The following is a 20,100-nucleotide window of genomic DNA, read 5'->3' as shown; positions in this document are numbered from 1 at the left end:
GAGATACAACACAACGGCTACAACAAGTAGCATCCGATACACACAAGAAGGAACAAGGAACATCATAGGAGAATCAACACCCAACACACACACACACACACACACACACACACACACACGCACACACACGAAAGGAACAAGGAACAACAGAGGAGAACCAGATGGCTCTCTCCTCTCCTCTCCCCCCGCCTCCTCCACCACCTCCGGCCACCACCAACTCCCCGACTACTCCTCCACCTGACCTCACCCTCAGCACTCACCCAAATGACGAGCTCATCCCCACTGTTGCGCCACCACCATCACCTTTCTTCGACCTGCCCTACGTTAAAGCCGGCCAGGTAGCTCACCGATGCTTCCTGGGCTGCGGCAATGCCATGGGGCTCGAGTTCGAGGACGACTGCAGCTACTACCTTCGCCTCGACATCACCATCCCCGAACTCCACCTCGCTTCGCCCTTCTACGTCATTTTCGACTTCTCCGACCGCCACCTCGACACCATTGTCGTCGCTGCCCTGCTCCAAGCTGCTCTTGGCGGCAGTGCTGCGGATTTCTTCGTTGCCATGTGCTCCCCTCTCGTCTTCCGCTTTCACTTGGCATCCTCGCGTGTCGCTGAGATCATCCTCGACCAATCCAAGGTCTGCCACTGCAACTACGCCTTCACCTTCGCTAGAACCCTGCCACCTCTTCCACCACTGCCATCCACCCCTGCCTCTTGCATGTCGCTTGCCCACGTACTCCAAATCCCAGAAGACCCCGGGCTCCAGTTTGAAGCTGTGGCCTGGTCACAACCGTTGGGGAAGTAATTTCAAAATTTTCCTACGCACACGCAAGATCCATCTAGGTGATGCATAGCAACGAGAGGGGAGAGTGTTGTCCATATATCCTCGTAGACCGTAAGCGGAAGCATTATGACAACGCGGTTGATGTAGTTGTACGTCTTCACGATCCGACCGATCCTAGCACCAAAGGTACGACACCTCCGCGATCTGCACACGTTCAACTCGGTGGCATCCCATGAACTCTAGATCTAGCTGAGGTCGAGGGAGAGTTTGGTCAGCACGACGACGTGGTGACGGTGATGAAGAAGCTACCAGCGCAGGGCTTGGCCTAAGCACTGCAACGATATGACCGAGGTGGAAATCTGTGGAGGGGGGCACCGCACACGGCTAAACAATCAACTTGTGTGTCTATGGGGTGACCCCTCCCCCGTATATAAAGGAGTGGAGGAGGGGGAGGGCCGACCCTCTCATGGCACACCCAAGGGGGGAGTCCTACTCCCGGTGGGAGTAGGATTCCCCCTTCCCTAGTTGGAGTAGGAGAGAAAGGAAGGGGGACAAAGAGGGAAGGAAGGGGGGCCCACCCAATTCGGATTGGGCTTGGGGGCGACGCGCCCTCCACCTTGGCCGCCTCCTCGTCTCTCCCACTAAGGCCCAATAAGGTCCATACACTCCCCGGGGGGTTCCGGTAACCCCCCGGTACTCCGGTAAATGCCCGAACTCATCCGGAACCCTTCCGATGTCCAAACATAGCCTTCGAATATATCGATCTTTATGTCACGACCATTTCGAGACTCCCCGTCATGTCCATGATCACATCCGAGACTCCGAACTACCTTCGTTACATCAAAACACATAAACTCATAATACCGATCGTCATCGAACGTTAAGCGTGCGGACCCTACGGGTTCGAGAACTATGTAGACATGACCGAGACTCACTTCCGGTCAATAACCAATAGCGGAACCTGGATGCTCATATTGGTTCCTACATATTCTATGAAGATCTTTATAAGTCAAACCGCATAACAACATACGCTATTCCCTTTGTCATCGGTATGTTACTTGCCCGGGATTCGATCGTCGGTATCTCAATACCTAGTTCAATCTCGTTACCGGCAAGTCTCTTTACTCGTTCTGTAATGCAACATCCCGTAACTAACTCATTAGTCACATTGCTTGCAAGGCTTATAGTGATGTGCATTACCGAGAGGGCCCAGAGATACCTCTCCGATACACGGAGTGACAAATCCTAATCTCGATCTATGCCAACTCTACAAACGCCATTGGAGACACCTGTAGAGCATCTTTATAGTCACCCAGTTACGTTGTGATGTTTGATAGCACACTAAGTGTTTCTCGGTATTCGGGAGTTGCATAATCTCATAGTCATAGGAACATGTATAGGTTATTGAGAAAACAATAGCAATAAACTAAACGATCATAGTGCTAAGCTAACGGATGGGTCAAGTCAATCACATCATTCTCTAATGATGTGATCCCGTTCATCAAATGACAACTCTTGTCCATGGCTAGGAAACTTAACCATCTTCGATTAACGAGCTAGTCAAGTAGAGGCATACTAGTGACACTTAGTTTGTCTATGTATTCACACATGTACTAAGTTTCCGGTTAATACAACTCTAGCATGAATAATAAACATTTATCATGATATAAGGAAATATAAATAACAACTTTATTATTGCCTCTAGGGCATATTTCCTTCAGTATCCCACTTGCACTAGAGTCAATAATCTAGATTACACAGTAATGATTCTAACACCCATGGAGTCTTGGTGTTGATCATGTTTTGCTCGTGAGAGAGGCTTAGTCAACGGGTATGCAATATTCAGATCCGTATGTATATTACAAATCTCTATGTCTCCCTCCTTGACTTGATCGCGGATGGAATTGAAGCGTCTCTTGATGTGCTTGGTTCTCTTGTGAAATCTGGATTCCTTTGCCAAGGCAATTGCACCATACTACCTCTTGAGCATGCGTTGGTTTTCCCTTGAAGAGGAAAGGGTGATGCGGCAACGTAGCGTAAGTATTTCCCTCAGTTTTTGAGAACCAAGATATCAATCCAGTAGGAGACTACACACAAGTTGCCTAGTACCTGCACAAACAAACAAGAACCTCGCAATCAACGCGATAAAGGGGTTGTCAATCCCTTCACGATCACTTACGAAAATGAGATCGGATAAAGATAATAAGATAAATATTTTTGGTATTTTTGTTGTATAGATTAAGAAGTAAAGATTGCAAAATAAATAGTAAACTAGAATTGTAGTTCGGAAACTTATATGATGTAAAGTAGACCCGGGGGCCATAGGTTTCACTAGTGGCTTCTCTCAAGATAGCATATATTATGGTGGGTGAACAAATTACTGCCGAGCAATTGATAGAAAAACATATAGTTATAAGAATATCTAGGCATGATCATAAACATAGGCATCACGCCCGTGTCAAGTAGACCGAAACGATTCTGCATCTACTACTATTACTCCACACATCGACTGCTATCCAGCATGCATCTAGAGTATTAAGTTCATAAGAATAGAGTAACACATTAGGTAAGATGACATGGTGTAGAGGGATAAACTCAAGCAATATGATATAAACCCCATCTTTTTATCCTCGATGGAAACAATACAATACGTGTCGGTTCCCTTTCTGTCACTGGGATCAAGCACCGCAAGACTGAACCCAAAGCTAAGCACTTCTCCCATTGCAGGAAAGATCAATCTAGTAGGCCAAACCAAACTGATAATTTGAAGAGACTTCCAAAGATATCAAATCATGCATATAAGAATTCAGAGAAGAATCAAATATTGTTCATAGATAATCTTGATCATAAACCCACAATTCATCGGATCTTGGCAAACACACCGCAAAAAGTATTGCATCGAATAGATCTCCAAGAACATCGAGGAGAACTTGGTATTGAGAACCAAAGAAAGAGAAGAAGCCATCTAGCTAATAACTATGGACTCGAAGGTCTGTGGTAAACTACTCACACATCATCGGAGAGGCTATGGTGTTGATGTAGAAGCCCTCCATGATCGAATCCCCCTCCAACAGATCGCCGAAAAGGCCCCAAGATGGGATCTCATGGGTACGGAAGGTTGCGGCGATGGAAAAGTGGTTTCGTGGCTCTCCTAGATGTTTTCAGGGTATAAGAGTATATATAGGCGAAAGAAGTAGGTTGGTGGAGCTACGAGGGGCCCACGAGGGTGGGGGGCGCGCCGCCCTACCTCGTGGCCGCCTAGTTGCTTCCTTGACCTCCACTCCAAGTCTCCTGGATTGCGTTTGTTCCAAAAAAGATCCTCGCGAAGGTTTCATTCCGTTTGGATTCCGTTTGATATTCCTTTTCTGTGAAACACTGAAGTAGGCAACAACAACAATTTGCACTGGGCCTTCGGTTAATAGGTTAGTCCCAAAAATAATATAAAAGTGCATATTAAAGCCCATTAAACATCCAAAACAGATAATATAATAGCATGGAACAATAAAATTATAGATACGTTGGAGACGTATCAAGCATCCCCAAGCTTAATTCCTGCTTGTCCTCGAGTAGGTAAATGATAAAAACTGGTATTTTGATGTGGAATGCTACCTAACATAATTTTCAATGTAATTTTCTTTATTGTGGCATGAATATTCAGATCCAAAAGATTCAAGACAAAAGTTTAATATTGCCATAAAAATAACAATACTTCAAGCATACTAATAAAGCAATCATGTCTTCTCAAAATAACATGGCCAAAGAAAGTTATCCCTACAAAATCATATAGTTTGGCTATGCTCTATCTTCATCACACGAAATATTTAAATCATGCACAACACCGATGACAAGCCAAGCAATTGTTTCATACTTTTGATGTTCTCAAACTTTTTCAATCTTCACAAATACATGAGCGTGAGCCATGGCCATAACACTATAGGTGGAATAGAATGATGGTTTTGGAGAAGAAAAAAAAGGAGAAGATAGTCTCACATCAACTATGCGTATCAACGGGCTATGGAGATGCCCATCAATAGATATCAATGTGAGTGAGTATGGATTACCATGCAACGGATGCACTAGAGCTATAAGTGTATGAAAGCTCAACAAAAGAAACTAAGTGGGTGTGCATCCAACTTGCTTGCTCACGAAGACCTAGGGCATTTTGAGGAAGCCCATCATTGGAATATACAAGCCAAGTTCTATAATGAAAAATTCCCACTATTATATGAAAGTGACAAAATAGGAGACTCTCTATCATGAAGATCATGGTGCTACTTTGAAGCACAAGTGTGGAAAAAAGGATAGTAGCATTGCCCCTTCTCTCTTTTTCTCTCGTTTTTTTATTTGGGCCTTTTTTTCTCTTTTTTATGGCCTTTTTTTCGTCCGGAATCTCATCCCGACTTGTGGGGGTATCATAGTCTCCATCATCCTTTCCTCATATGGGACAATGCTCTAATAATGAAAATCATCACACTTCTATTTACTTACAACTCAAGAATTACAACTTGATACTTAGAACAAAATATGACTCTATGTGAATGCCTCCGGCGGTGTACCGAGATGTGCAATGAATCAAGAGTGACATGTATGAAATTATGAACGGTGGCTTTGCCACAAATACGATGTCAACTACATGATCATGCAAAGCAATATGACAATGATGGAGCATGTCATAATAAATGGAATGGTGGAAAGTTGCATGGCAATATATCTCGGAATGGCTATGGAAATGCCATAATAGGTAGGTATGGTGGCTGTTTTGAGGAAGGTATATGGTGGGTTTATGGTACCGACGAAAGTTGCGCGGTACTAGAGAGGCTAGCAATGGTGGAAGGGTGAGAGTGCGTATAATCCATGGACTCAACATTAGTCATAAAGAACTCACATACTTATTGCAAAAATCTATTAGTTATCGAAATAAAGTACTACGCGCATGCTCCTAGGGGGATAGATTGGTAGGAAAAGACCATCGCTCATCCCTGACTGCCACTCATAAGGAAGACAATCAAAAAATAAATCATGCTCCGACTTCATCACATAACGGTTCACCATACGTGCATGCTACGGGAATCACAAACTTTAACACAAGTATCTCTCAAATTCACAACTAATCAACTAGCATGACTCTAATATCACCATCTTCATATCTCAAAACAATCATCAAGTATCAAACTTCTCATAGTATTCAATGCACTTTCTATGAAAGTTTTTATTATACCCATCTTGGATGCCTATCATATTAGGACTAATTTCATAACCAAAGCAAATTACCATGCTGTTCTAAAAGACTCTCAAAATAATATAAGTGAAGCATGAGTGATCAACAATTTCTATAAAATAAAACCACCACCATGCTCTAAAAAGATATAAGTGAAGCACTAGAGCAAAGTTATCTAGCTCAAAAGATATAAGTGAAGCACATAGAGTATTCTAATAAATTCCGATTCATGTGTCTCTCTCACAAAAGGTGTGTACAACAAGGATGATTGTGGTAAACTAAAAATCAAAGACTCAAATCATACAATACGCTCCAAGCAAAACACATATCATGTGGTGAATAAAAATATAGCCTCAAGTAACGTTACCGATAGACGAAGACGAAAGAGGGGATGCCTTCCGGGGCATCCCCAAGCTTAGGCTTTTGGTTGTCCTTGAATTTTACCTTGTGGTACCTTGGGAATCCCCAATCTTATGCTCTTGCCACTCCTTGTTCCAAAATCCATCAAATCTTTACCCCAAAACTTGAAAACTTCACAACACAAAACTCAACAGAAAATCTCATGAGCTCCGTTAGTATAAGAAAACAAACCACCACTTTAATGTACTGTAATGAACTCATTATTTATTTATATTGGTGTTAAACCTACTGTATTCCAACTTCTCTATGGTTCATACCCCCCGATACTAGCCATAGATTCATCAAAATAAGTAAACAACACATGAAAAACAGAATCTGTCAAAAACAGAATAGTCTGTAGCAATCTGGAAGTTTAGAATACTTCTGTAACTCAAAAAATCCTGAAATATTAGGAAGTCCTAAATAGTTTGTATATTGATCTACTGCAGTTAGAATTGGTATTTTATCTCTCTCTGGTAAAAAATGAAAATTATTCTCGTGAGCGCATACTTTTTGTTTTTTTCAGCAAGATCAAATAACAATCACCCAAGAAGATCCTAAAGGCTTTACTTGGCACAAACACTAATTAAAACATAAAAAACACAATCATAATAGAGTATAGATGAATTATTTATTACTAAACAGGAGCAAAAAGGAAGGAACAAAAATAAAATTGGGTTGCCTCCCAACAAGCGCTATCGTTTAACGCCCCTAGCTAGGCATAGAGATTTCAATGATGCTCACATGAAAGACAAGAATTGAAGCACAAAGAGAGCATCATAAAACATGTGACAAACACATCTAAGTCTAACATACTTCCTATACATAGGAATCTTATAGGGAAACAAATTATCAAGGCAAACAAAAACTAGCATATGCAAGGAAGCAGAAAGAAACAATATCAATCTCAACATAACGAGAGGTAAATTAGTAACATGAAAATTTCTACAACCATATTTTCCTCTCTCATAATAATTGCATGTAGGATCATATTAAAATTCAACAATATAGCTATCACATAAAATTTTCTCTACATGATCCACATATATGCAAAGTTGACACTCTTCCAAAATAGTGGGAATATCATTAACTAAGGTCATGACCTCTCCAAACACACTTTTTATCAAAAACTTCATAAGATTGAACATTATCCAAATATGTGGGACCTAAAGTTGACACTCTTCCAAACCCACTTTCAATATTATTGCAAACATTATTATCAATCTCATATTCATCATGGGGCTTAAATAAATTTTCAAGATCATAAGAAGAATCACCCCAATCACGATCATTGCAACAAATAGTAGTCATAGCAAAACTAGCATCCCCAAGCTTGAGGTTTTGCATATCATTAACACAATTGACATTAATAGACTTTATAATAACATCATTGAAATCATGCTTTTTATTCAAAGATCTATCGTGAATCACTTCATAATGTAATTCATCACACTTGTTGTATAGATTGGAAAGTAAAGATTGCAAAACAAATAGTAAACTAGAATTGTAGATTGGAAACTTATATGATGTAAAGTAGACTTGGGGGCCATAGGTTTCACTAGTGGCTTCTCTCAAGATAGCATATATTACGATGGGTGAACAAATTACTGCCGAGCAATTGATAGAAAAGCACATAGTTATGAGAATATCTAGGCATGATCGTACACATAGGCATCACGTCTGTGTCAAGTAGACCGAAATGATTCTGCATCTACTAGAATTACTCCACACATCGACCGCTATCCAACATGCATCTAGAGTATTAAGTTCATAAGAACAGAGTAATACATTAGGCAAGATGACATGATGTAGAGGGATAAACTCAAGCAATATGATATAAACCCCATCTTTTTATCCTCGATGGGAACAATAAAATACATGTCGGTTCCTTTTCTGTCACTGGGATCGAGCACCGCAAGATTGAACCCAAAGCTAAGCACTTCTCCCATTGCAAGAAAGATCAATCTAGTAGGCCAAACCAAACTGATAATTCAAAGAGACTTGCAAAGATATCAAATCATGCATATAAGAATTTAGAGAAGAATCAAATATTGTTCATAGATAATCTTGATCATAAACCCACAATTCATCGGATCTAGGCAAACACACCGCAAAAGTATTACATCGAATAGATCTCCAAGAACATCGAGGGCAACTTTGTATTGAGAACCAAAGAGAGAGAGGAAGCCTTCTAGCTAATAACTATGGACCCGAAGGTCTGTGGTAAACTACTCACATCATCGGAGAGGCTATGGTGTTGATGTAGAAGCCCTCCGTGATCGAATCCCCCTCCGACAGATTGCTGGAAAAGGCCCCAAGATGGGATCTCATGGGTACAGAAGGTTGCGGCGGTGGAAAAGTGGTTTCGTGGCTCTCCTGGATGTTTTCAGGGTATAAGAGTATATATAGGCGAAAGAAGTAGGTCGGTGGAGCTACGAGGGGCCCACGAGGGTGGGGGGCGCACCTACCCCCTGGGCGCGCCACCCTACCTCGCCACCTCGTTGCTTCCTTGACCTCCACTCCAAGTCTCCTGGATTGCATTTGTTCCAAAAAAGATCCTCGCGAAGGTTTCATTCCGTTTGGATTCCGTTTGATATTCCTTTTCTACGAAACACTGAAATAGGCAAAAAACAGCAATTTGCACTGGGCCTTCGGTTAATAGGTTAGTCCCAAAAATAATATAAAAGTGCATATTAAAGCCCATTAAACATCCAAAACAGATAATATAATAGCATGGAACAACAAAAAAATGATAGATATGTTGGAGACGTATCACACCAGTATTGTGACAAAAGATTTTCAATGGACCCGATGCACTAGGTCACCCTCATGGGCCCCTCACAGCTCCACCGACCTACTTCTTTCACCTATATATACTCTCATACCCTGAACCCTTCGGGGAGAGCCACGAAACACTTTTTCCACCGCTGCAACCTTCTGTACCCGTGAGATCCCATCTTGGGGCCTTTTCCGGCGCTCCGCTGGAGGGGGATTCAATCACGGAGGGCTTCTACATCAACACCATAGCCTCTCCGATGATGTGTGAGTAGCTTACCACAGACCTTCGGGTCCATCGTTATTATCTAGATGGCTTCTTCTCTCTCTTTGGATCTCAATACAAAGTTCTCCTCGATATTCTTGGAGATCTATTCGATGTAACTCTTTTTGCGATGTGTTTGCCGGGATCCGATGAATTGTGGGTTTGTGAACTTGATTATCTATGAATATTATTTGATTCTTCTCTGAATTCTTATATGCATGATTTGATATCTTTGCAAGTCTATTCGAATTATCGGTTTAGTTTGGCCTACTAGATTGATCTTTCTTGCAATGGGATAAGTGCTTAGCTTTGGGTTCAATCTTGCGGTGCTCGGTCCCCGTGACAGAAAGGGAAACGACACGTATTGTATTGTTGCCATCGAGGATAAAAAGATGGGGTTTATATCATATTGCTTGAGTTTATCCCTGTACATCATGTCATCTTGCCTAATGCGTTACTCCGTTCTTATGAACTTAATAATCTAGATGCATGCTAGATAGCGGTCGATGTGTGGAGTAATAGTAGTAGATGCAGAATCGTTTCGGTCTACTTGTCACGGACGTGATGCCTATATTCATGATCATTGCCTTAGATATCATCATAACTATGCTTTTTTCTATCAATTGCTCTGCAATAATTTGTTCACCCACCGTAATACATGCTATCTTGAGAGAATCCACTAGTGAAACCTATGGCCCCCGGGTCTACTTTACATCATATAAGTTTCCAATCTACAATTCTAGTTTACTATTTATTTTGCAATCTTTATTTTCTAACCTATACCACAAAAATACCAAAAATATTTATCTTATTATCTTTATCAGATCTCACTTTTGCAAGTGGTCGTGAAGGGATTGACAACCCCTTTATCACGTTGGTTGCAAGGTTCTTATTCGTTTGTGCAGGTACTAGGCGATTTGAGTGTAGTCTCCTACTGGATTGATACCTTGGTTCTCAAAACTAATGGAAATACTTACGCTACTTTGCTGCATCACCCTTTCCTCTCCAAGGGATAACCAATGCATGCTCAAGAGGTAGGAAGAAGGATTTCTGGCGCCGTTGCCGGGGAGATATACGCCAAGTCAAGACACACCAAGTACCCATCACAAACCCTTATCCCTCGCATTACATTATTTGCCATTTGCCTCTCGTTTTCCTCTCCCCACTTCACCTTTGCCGTTTTATTCGCCCTTTTTTCGTTCGTCTCTTTTTTGTGCTTGCTTCTCGCGTGTCCGTGTGTTAGATTGTTTATTTATCTGTTATGGCTAGTCCTCCTATCATTGTTAGTACTCCCAATTATGAAGTTCTTAATTTTAAACAAAGGGAGGGAGAAAATCTGAAAGATGCTTGGCATAGAATTTGCAATGCTCAAAATGGATCCACTAGGAAGCAATCTACTTCCGTTCTTCTTTGCAATTTTTATGTAGGCATCACTCCTTGGAACAGATATATCCTTGATACCATTACCGGAGGAAATTTCTTGGGTAGCCACACTTTTGATTCTTATAATGTTATGTTAGATCTGTTTGGCCCACCACCTCTTTTGGTTAATGGAACTATTTTAACTTTGGAACATGTGATGCAAAGGCTTGAAATTATCAAAAATAAAGTTGCCACGGTAGAGTTGATCCAGAATTTGGATAAAAAGATCCAAAATCAAATTACTCAATATGGATCTAAGGTAGGAGTTACTCTGAATTTTTTTCAAGAGAAAGAACCCATAGTTAATGAAAAGATAGATCAAGATTCTACTAGAATTGATAAACTTGAGGATATTATTACCAACTTAGGGTCTAACTTTCTGCCGTAAGAAACACTTCAAACCCTCCTACTACCAAAGTTGCCAAGTTTATGTATGTTCCTAAAAATAAGGGTGAATCTTCTAGTAAGGAAAATGCGGATCTCAAATCAATAAGTGTTCATCCCAACTTTTTCACTATCATTAAGGAACCTTTTGCTACAAATTAATTTCTTGATTTCTTGCTTAGGAGTATGATAATTAATAAAAAGAAGGAAATTCCTAAGGGTTATAAGTGTTCAATTGAAGAATTGCCTACCAAGGATGATAATACCTAGATCTATTCTGGTTTTATGCCTAGCTAGGGGCGTTAAACGATAGCGCTTGTTGGGAGGCAACCCAATTTTATTTTTGTTTCTTGTTTTTTGTTCCTGTTTAGTAATAAATAAATAATCTATCCTCTGTTATGATTGTGTTTTTTATGTTTTAATTAGTGTTTGTGCCAAGTAAAGCCTTTAGGATCTTCTTGGATGATTGTTGTTTGATCTTGCTGAAAAAAACAGAAAGTATGCGCTCACGAGAATAATTTTCATTTTTAACCAGTGAGCGATAAAATACTGATTACAACTGCAGTAGATCAATATACAAATTATTTAGGTCATTATAATTTGGTAGAATGTTTGGAGTTACAGAAGTATTCGAAACCTACAGATTGCTACAGACTGTTCTGTTTTTTGACAGATTCTGTTTTTCGTCTGTTGTTTGCTTATTTTAATGAATCTATGGCTAGTATCGGGGGTATGAACCATAGAGAAGTTGGAATACAGTAGGTTTAACACCAATATAAATAAAGAATGAGTTTATTAAAGTACATTAAAGTGGTGATTTGTTTTCTTATACTAACGAAGCTCATGAGATTTTCTGTTGAGTTTTGTGTTGTGAAGTTTTCAAGTTTTTGGGTAAAGATTTGATGGATTTTGGAACGAGGAGTGGCAAGACCCTAAGCTTGGGGATGCCCAAGGAACCCCTAGGTAAAATCCAAGGACAACCAAAAGCCTAAGCTTGGGAATGCCCGGAAGGCATCCCCTCTTTCGTCTTCGTCTATCGGTAACTTTACTTGAGGCTATATTTTTACTCACCACATAATATGTGTTTTGCTTGGAGCGTATTGTATGGTTTGAGTCTTTGATTTTTAGTTTACCACAATCATCCTTGCTGTACACACCTTTTGGTGAGACACACATGAATCAGAATTTATTGGAATACTCTTTGTGCTTGACTTATATCTTTTGAGCTAGATAATTTTGCTCTAGCGCTTCACTTATATCTTTTAGAGCACATTGGTGGTTTTATTTTATAGAAATTATTGATCTCTCATGCTTCACTTATATTATTTTGAGAGTCCTGTAGAACAGCATGGTAATTTGCTTTGGATATAAAATTAGTCCTAATATGATAGGCATCCAAGATGGGTATAGAAAAACTTTCATATAGAGTGCATTGAATACTATGAGAAGTTTGATACTTGATGATCGTTTTGCGATATGAAGATGGTAATATTAGAGCCATGCTAGTTGAGTAGTTGTGAATTTGAGAAGTACTTGTGTTAGAGTTTGCCAGTCCCGTAGCATGCACGTATGGTGAACGTTGTGTGACAAATTTGAAGCATGAGGTGTTTCTTTGATTGTCCTCCTCATGAGTGGCGGTCGGGGACGAGCGATGGTCTTTTCCTACCAATCTATCCCCCTAGGAGCATGCGTGTAATGCTTGGTTTTTGATGAATTGTAGATTTTTGCAATAAGTATGTGAGTTCTTTATGACTAATGTTGAGTCCATGGATTATACGCACTCTCACCTTCCCATCATTGCTAGCCTCTTCGGTACCGTGCATTGCCCTTTCTCACCTTGAGAGTTGGTGCAAAATTTGCCGGTACATCCAACCCCCGTGATATGATATGCTCTATCACACATAAACCTCCTTATATCTTCCTCACAACAGCCACCATACCTACCTATTATGGCATTTCCATAGCCATTCCGAGATATATTGCCATGCAACTGTCCACCGTTACGTTTATTATGACACGCTTCATCATTGTCATATTGCCATGCATGATCATGTAGTTGATATCGTATTTGTGGCAAAGCCACCATGCATAATTTCATACATGTCACTCTTGATTCATTGCCCATCCTGGTACACTGCCGGAGGCATTCATATAGGGTCATACTTTGTTCTAGTATCGAGTTGTAATCTTTGAGTTGTAAATAAATTGAAGTGTGATGATCATCATTAATAGAGCATTGTCCCAAAAAAGGCCAAATAAAAAAAGAAAGGCCAAAAAAAGGGACAATGCTACTATCCTTTTTTCCACACTTGTGCTTCAAAGTAGCACCATGATCTTCATTATAGAGAGTCTCTTATATTGTCACTTTCATATAGTAGTGGGAATTTTTCATTATAGAACTTGGCTTGTATATTCCAACAATGGGCTTCCTCAAATGCCCTAGGTCTTCGTGAGCAAGCAAGTTGGATGCACACCCACTTAGTTTCTTTTGTTGAGCTTTCATACATTTATAGCTCTAGTGCATCCGTTGCATGGCAATCCCTACTCCTCGCATTGACATCAATTAACGGGCATCTCCATAGCCCGTTGATTAGCTGTGTCAATGTGAGACTTTCTTCTTTTTTTGTCTTCTCCACACAACCCCCATCAATATATTCTATTCCCCCCATAGTGCTATGTCCATGGCTCACACTCATGTATTGCGTGAAAATTGAAAAAAGTTTGAGATTACTAAAGTATGAAACAATTGCTTGGCTTGTCATCGGGGTTGTGCATGATGAGAGCATTTTTGTGTGACGAAAATGAAGCATAGCCAAACTATATGATTTTGTAGGGATAAGCTTTCTTTGGCCATGTTATTTTGAGAAGACATAATTGCTTAGTTATTATGCTTGAAGTATTATTGTTTTTATGTCAATATTAAACTTTTGTCTTGAATCTTTCGGATCTGAACATTCATGCCACAATAAAGAAAATTTCATTGAAAATTAAGTTAGGTAGCATTCCACATCAAAAATTCTGTTTTTATCATTTACCTACTCGAGGACGAGCAGGAATTGAGCTTGGGGATGCTTGATACGTCTCCAACATATCTATAATTTTTGATTGTTCCATGCTATTATATTATCTATTTTGGATGTTTAATGGGCTTTACTATGCACTTTTATATTATTTTTGGGACTAACCTATTAACCGAAAGCCCAATGCAAATTGCTGTTTTTTTGCCTATTTCAGTGTTTCGCAGAAAAAGAATATCAAACAGAATCCAAATGGAATTAAACCTTCGCGAGGATCTTTTTTGGAACAAACATGATCTAGGAGACTTGGAGTGGACGTCAAGGAAGCAGCGAGGATGCCACAAGGCAGGAGGGCGCGCCCCCCACCCTCGTGGGCCCCTCGCAGCTCCACCGACCTACTTCTTTCACCTATATATACTCTCATACCCTGAAACCTTCGGGGAGAGCCACGAAACACTTTTTCCACCGCCGCAGCCTTCTGTACCCATGAGATCCCATCTTGGGGCCTTTTCCGGCGCTCCGGCGAAGGGGGATTCGATCATTGAGGGCTTCTACATCAACACCATAGCCTCTCTGATGATGTGTGAGTAGTTTACCACAAACCTCCGGGTCCATAGTTATTAGCTAGATGGTTTCTTCTCTCTCTTTGGATCTCAATACAAAGTTCTTCTCGATCATCTTGGAGATCTATTCGATGTAACTCTTTTTGCGGTGTGTTTGCCGGGATCCGGTGAATTGTGGGTTTATGAACTTGATTATCTATGAATATTATTTGATTCTTCTCTGAATTCTTATATGCATGATTTGATATCTTTGCAAGTCTCTTCGAATTATCAGTTTAGTTTGGCCTACTAGATTGATATTTCTTGCAATGGGAGAAGTGCTTAGCTTTGGGTTCAATCTTGCGGTGCTCGGTCCCAGTGACAGAAAGGGAAATGACACGTATTGTATTGTTGCCATCGTGGATAAAAAGATGGGGTTTATATCATATTTCTTGATTTTATCCCTCTACATCATGTCATCTTGCCTAATGCGTTACTCCGTTTTTATGAACTTAATAATCTAGATGCATGCTGGATAGCGGTCGATGTGTGGAGTAATAGTAGTAGATGCAGAATCATGTCGGTCTACTTGTCACGGACGTGATGCCTATATTCATGATCATTGCCTTAGATATCATCATAACTATGCAGTTTTCTATCAATTGCTTAGCAGTAATTTCTTCACCCATCATAATACATGCTATCTTGAGAGAAGCCACTAGTGAAACCTATGGCCCCCGGGTCTACTTTACATCATATAAGTTTCCAATCTACAATTCTAGTTTACTATTTATTTTGCAATCTTTATTTTCCAACCTATACCACAAAAATACCAAAAATATTTATCTTATTATCTTTATCAGATCTCACTTTTGCAAGTGGTCGTGAAGAGATTGACAACCCCATTATCGCGTTGGTTGCAAGGTTCTTATTTGTTTGTGCGGGTACTAGGTGATTTGAGTGTAGTCTCCTACTTGATTGATACCCTGGTTCTCAAAAACTGAGGGAAATACTTACGTTACTTTGCTGCATCACCCTTTCCTCTTCAAGGGAAAACCAACACATGCTCAAGAGGTAGCAGAATGCATTAAAATTCAATGGAACAACAACTCGGGCCATCTATCTACAACAACATAGACGTGCAAAAATACTATCAGGTACTAAGTTCATGATAAATTAAAGTTCAATTAATCATATTACTTAAGAACTCCCACTTAGATAGACATCCCTCTAATCATCTAAGTGATCATGTGATCCATATCAACTAAACCATGTCTGATCATCACATGAGATGGAGTAGTTTTCAATGGTGCACATCATTATGTTGATCATATCTACTATATGATTCACGCTCGACCTTTCGGTCTTAGTGTTCCGAGGCCATATCTGCATATGCTAGGCTTGTGAAGTTTAACCCGAGTATTCTGCATGTTCAAAACTGGCTTGCACCCATTGTATGTGAACGTTGAGCTTATCACACCCGATCATCACGTGGTGTCTCGGCACGACGAACTGTTGCAACGGTGCATACTCAGGGAGAACACTTGTACCTTGAAATTTAGTGAGAGAACATCTTATAATGCTACCGCCGAACTAAGAAAAATAATATGCATAAAGGATAAACATCACATGCAATCAAATAAAAGTGATATCATATAGCCATCATCATCTTGTGCCTTTGATCTCCATCTCCAAAGCACCGTCATGATCACCATCGTCACCGGCTTGACACCGTGATCTCCATCGAAGCATCATTGTCATCTCGCCAACTATTTCTTCTACGACTAGCGCTATCGCTTAGTGATAAAGTAAAGCAATTACACGGCGATTGCATTTCATACAATAAAGCGACAACCATATGGCTCCTGCCAGTTGCCGATAACTCTGTTACAAAACATGATCATCTCATACAATAAAATTTAGCATCATGTCTTGACCATATCACATCACAACATGCCCTGCAAAAACAAGTTAGACGTCCTCTACTTTGTTGTTGCAAGTTTTACATGGCTGCTACGGGCTGAGCAAGAACCGTTCTTACCTACGCATCAAAAACCACAACGCGGGATAGTGATTGCTTTTTGATCTTTAGAAAGAACCCTGTTCATTGAATCCGATTCAACTAAAGTTGGAGAAACTGACACCCACTAGCCACCTGTGTGCGAAGCACGTCGGTAGAACCAGTCTCGTGTAAGCGTACGCGTAATGTCAGTCTGAGCCGCTTCATCCAACAATGCCGCTGAATCAAGAATCAACTAGTGACGGCAAGCAATATGTATATACCCACGCCAGCAACTCCTTTATGTTCTACTCGTGCATATAACATCTACGCATAGACCTGGATCGGATGCCACTGTTCGGGAACGCAGTAATTTCAAAATTTTCTGACGCACATGCAAGATCCATCTAGGTGATGCATAGCAACAAGAGGGGAGAGTGTTGTCCACGTACCCTCGTAGACCGTAAGCGGAAGCGTTATGACAACATGGTTGATGTAGTCGTACGTCTTCACGATCCGACCGATCCTAGCACCGAAGGTACGGCACCTCTGTGATCTGCACACGTTCAGCTCGGTGACGTCCCACGAACTCTAGATCCATCTGAGGTAGAGGGAGAGTTTCATCAGCATGACGGCGTGCTGACGGTGATGAAGAAGCTACCGGCACAGGGCTTCGCCTAAGCACTGCAACGATATGACCGAGGTGGTAATCTATGGAGGGGGGCACCGCACATGGCTAAACAATCAACTTGTGTGTCTATGGGGTGCCCCCTCCTCCGTATATAAAGGAGTGGAGGAGGGGGAGGGCCGGCCCTCTCATGGCGCGCCCAAGGGGGGAGTCCTACTCCCGGTGGGTGTAGGATTCCCCCTTCCCTAGTTGGAGTAGGAGAGAAAGGAAGGGGGAGAGAGAGGGAAGGAAGGGGGCCCGGCCCCACCCAATTCGGATTGGGCTTGGGGGTGCGCGCCCCCCACCTTGGCCGCCTCCTCCTCTCTCCCACTAAGGCCCATACACTCCCCGAGGGGTTCCGATAACCCCTGATACTCCGGTAAATGCCCAAACTCATCCTGAACCCTTTCGATGTCCAAACATAGCCTTCCAATATATCGATCTTTATGTCTTGACCATTTCGAGACTCCTCGTCATGTCCGTGATCACATCCGGGACTCTGAACTACCTTCGGTACATCAAAACACATAAACTCATAATACCGATCATCATCGAACGTTAAGCGTGCAGACCCTACGGGTTCGAGAACTATGTAGACATGACCGAGACTCACTTCCGGTCAATAACCAATAGTAGGACCTGGATGCTCATATTGGTTCCTACATATTGTACGAAGATCTTTATCGGTCAAACCGCATAACAACATACGTTGTTCCCTTTGTCATCGGTATGTTACTTGCCCGAGATTCGATCGTCAGTATCTCAATACCTAGTTCAATCTCGTTACCGGCAAGTCATTTTACTCGTTCCGTAATGCAACATCCCATAACTAACTCATTAATCACATTGCTTGCAAGGCTTATAGTGATGTGCATTACCGAGAGGGCCCAGAGATACCTCTCCGATACACGGAGTGACAAATCCTAACCTCGATCTATGCCAACTCAACAAACACCATTGGAGACACCTTTAGAGCATATTTATAGTCACCCAGTTACGTTGTGACGTTTGATAGCACACTAAGTGTTCCTCCGGTATTCGGGAGTTGCATAATCTCATAGTCATAGGAACATGTATAAGTTATGGAGAAAGCAATAGCAATAAACTAAACGATCATAGTGCTAAGCTAACAGTTGGGTCAAGTCAATCACATCATGCTCTAATGATGTGATCCCGTTCATCAAATGACAAATCTTATCCATGGCTAGGAAACTTAACCATCTTCGATTAACGAGCTAGTCAAGTAGAGGCATACTAGTGACACTTAGTTTGTCCATGTATTCACACATGTACTAAGTTTCCGGTTAATACAATTCTAGCATGAATAATAAACATTTATCATGATATAAGGAAATATAAATAACAACTTTATTATTGCCTCTAGGGCATATTTCCTTCAACAGCTTCGTTCCCACGTTACCATCGACCCATGCCGCCAACCTCATGGTTGTCGCCTGTATGCGCGGGTCATTTAGTTCCCCTTCGCCCTCAACGCCACTGCCATGGCCCTCATTCTTGCACACCTGTTCGGCGGATGCTACCACCACTTTAACACCACTGACGACGGTGACTCATGCTTCTCCTTCCCCGTTGCATCGCCTGCCGTTGCCAAACTGATAGCCTCCATGGGTGACTACCACAAGAGGGGCATGCTGATCTGCTTCCCCTGGCCTTTGCTAATGGGTGGTGCCAGACGCCTTCTTCTTGGCAATGCCATGCCCCCTGAGGGAGTCCTGGATTAGGGGGTCTCCGGACAGCCGGACTATATCCTTTGGCCTGACTGTTGGACTATCAAGATACAAGATTGAAGACTTCGTCCCGTGTCCAGATGGGAGTTTCCTTGGCATGGAAGGCAAGCTTGGAAATACGGATATGTAGATCTCCTCCCTTGTAACTGACTCTGTGTAACCCTAGCCCCCTCCGGTGTCTATATAAACCGGAGGGTTTAGTCCATAGGACAACAAACAATCATACCATAGGCTAGCTTCTAGGGTTTAGCCTCTACGATCTCGTGGTAGATCAACTCTTGTAATACTCATATCATCAAGATCAATCAAGCAGGACGTAGGGTATTGCCTCCATTAAGAGGGCCCGAACCTGGGTAAACATCGTGTCCCCTGCCTCCTGTTACCATCTGCCTTAGACGCACAGTTCGGGACCCCCTACCCGAGATCCGCCGGTTTTGACACCGACATTGGTGCTTTCATTGAGAGTTCCACTGTGCCATCACCGTAAGGCTCAATGGCCCCTTCAATCATTGGTAACGATGCGGTCCAGGGTGAGGTTTTCCTCCCCGGACAGATCTTCGTATTCGGCGGCTTCGCACTGCGGGCCAATTCGCTTGGCCATCTGGAGCAGATCAAGAGCTACGCCCCTGGCCATCAGGTCAGGTTTGGAAACTTAAACTACACTGCCGACATCTGCGGAGACTTAATCTTCGACGAATTCGAGCCCATGTCAGGTGCGCCGCACAGTCACGACGAGCATGACGTAACTCTACCGTCGGACAGTGTTCGGGAGATCGCATCTGCAACTACTCCGGCCTTCAATCCGAAGCAAATTGCGCCATCCGAGGACGGAGGGATAGACCCTGCCATGGAGGCCGCACTCTTAGTGGCGATGGAGCCGGA

General features: G+C 41.9%; 1 pseudogene; it reads left to right on the top strand.

Moving 5' to 3' along the window:
• The first annotated feature begins 161 nt into the window (after nucleotides 1-161).
• LOC147963811 (uncharacterized) lies at nucleotides 162-19,212 on the top strand (annotated as a pseudogene).
• Nucleotides 19,213-20,100: the final 888 nt, after the last annotated feature.

The sequence above is a fragment of the Triticum urartu genome, chromosome 6A, assembly GCF_056163025.1.
Source record: "Triticum urartu cultivar PI428250 chromosome 6A, HENAU_Tu73, whole genome shotgun sequence".
NCBI lineage: Eukaryota > Viridiplantae > Streptophyta > Magnoliopsida > Poales > Poaceae > Triticum > Triticum urartu.
Note: the sequence above shows the minus strand (reverse complement) of the source record. Positions and strands in the feature narration are given on the sequence as shown.